General features: G+C 46.0%; 1 pseudogene; it reads left to right on the forward strand.

Moving 5' to 3' along the window:
• Positions 1 to 691: 691 nt before the first annotated feature.
• Positions 692 to 1,619, forward strand: LOC102411599 (annotated as a pseudogene).
• The last annotated feature ends 381 nt before the right edge of the window (positions 1,620 to 2,000 follow it).

A 2,000-nucleotide genomic window follows, 5' to 3' on the forward strand; every position in this document is an offset into this window, starting at 1 on the left:
CTCTTGGATTGACCCCTTGATCATTATGTAGCATCTTTCCATATCTCTTGCAATTTTCTTTAAGACCTATTTTATCTGATATGAGGATTTCTACTCCAGATTTCTTTTGCTTGTCATTTGCATGGAATATAATTTTCCACCTTCTCACTTTCTGTCTATATGTGTCTTGAGGGCTGAAGTGGGTTACTTGTAGACTGTATGTATGTATGTGTATATATATATATATATATATATATATATATATCTTATTTTTGTATCCATTCAGCCAGTCCGTGTCTTTATTGGAGCATTTAAACCATTTACATTTAAAGTAATTATTGATATATATGTTCCTATTGTTATTTTCTTAATTGTTTGAGGTTGATTTTGTACATCTTTTTACTTCTTTTGTATTTCTTGACAGTATAAGTCCCTTTAACGTTTTTTGTAAAGCTGGTTTGGTGGTACTGAATTCTGTTAAATTTTGCTTGTCTGAAAGGCTTTTTTTTCTTCATCAATTTTGAATGACATCCTTGCCGGGTACAGTGATCTTGTTTGTAGATTTTTCCCTTTCAGTACTTTAAATATATCTTACCATTCCCTTCTGGCCTCTAGAGTTTCTCCTGAAAGGTCAGCTGTTAAGTGTTTGGGGTTTTCCTTTTATGTTACTTGTTGCTTCTTCCTTGCTGCCTTCCGCTGTCCGCCAGCCATTATGCTCCCCTCCGCGTTGCTCCGCTGTCCGGGTTTGGGCCCCTCCTACACCAGGTCCATGCCTACGCGGAGGCTGCTGCAGCTCAGGCCCCTGCCGCGGGTCCGGGACAGATGTCCTTCACCTTCGCCTCACCCACGCAGGTGTTCTTCAATGGCGCCAACATCTGCCAGGTGGATGTGCCCACGCAGACTGGAGCCTTTGGCATCCTTGCAGCCCATGTGCCCACTTTGCAGGTCCTGCGGCCAGGCCTGGTTGTGGTCCATGCTGAGGATGGCACCACCTCCAAATACTTCGTGAGTAGTGGCTCAGTCACAGTGAATGCTGACTCCTCCATGCAGTTACTGGCTGAGGAAGCTGTCACCTTGAACATGCTGGATCTGGGGGCAGCCAAAGCGAACCTGGAGAACGCACAGTCGGAGCTGTTGGGGGCAGCAGACGAGGCCACTTGGGCTGAGATCCAAACCCGCATCGAGGCCAACAAGGCCTTGGTGAAGGCTCTGGAGTAGGCGGTGCCTGCCTCACACTGGTCCAGCTGGGAGACCTGGTCGGAGCTGGGCAAGGGTGGCCTGGCATGAAGACTCAGCTCTCCATGGGTGCAGGCTGACAGGGAGTAGGCCTGCGTGAAGCTGTCCTGTTAATAAGCCACTAGGGGGCAGCACAGTGCCAGTTTCTGCCCAGAGCGCCCCTTGGGGTCCTGCCCCTTTACGCTAAATAAACCCAGGGAAACCAGCCTGTTCTGGCAGGTTGGGTGGCTGGGAGCAAGCTGGGACACTTGCCCTGCTGGCGAGGAATGCTGTCCCCCTGGGGGGTTCTCCTGCCATCTGCACCACTGCTCTGCTCCTGCAGTGTCTGCTGCAGAGACCGCTGCTCCTAACCACCAGCAGACAGCCTGCCCCCTGCCCAGCCCGTATTAAAGACCTAGGATCCAGAAAAAAAAAAAAAAAAAGTGTTTAGTCTTTGTTACTTTTATTAGTATGTATCTTGGTGTGTTTCTCCTAAAGTTTATACTGTATGGAACACTTTGGGTCTCTTGGACATGATTGACTATCTCTTCAAATATTTCTTCATACTCTTCCTTTGTCTCTTCTTCTTTCTCTTCCCTATAATTTGAGTGTTGGTGTGTTTAATATTGTCCCAGAGGTCTCTGAGACTATCCTCAGTTCTTTTGATTGTTTTTACTTTATTCTGCTCTTCAGAAATTATTTCCACCATTTTATCTTCCAGCTCATTGATTTGTTCTTCTGCTTCATATATTCAGCTATTGATTCTTTCTAGAGTATTTTTAACGTAAGTAATTGTATAGTTTGCC

Source organism: Bubalus bubalis, chromosome 10 (assembly GCF_019923935.1).
Source record: "Bubalus bubalis isolate 160015118507 breed Murrah chromosome 10, NDDB_SH_1, whole genome shotgun sequence".
Lineage (NCBI taxonomy): Eukaryota > Metazoa > Chordata > Mammalia > Artiodactyla > Bovidae > Bubalus > Bubalus bubalis.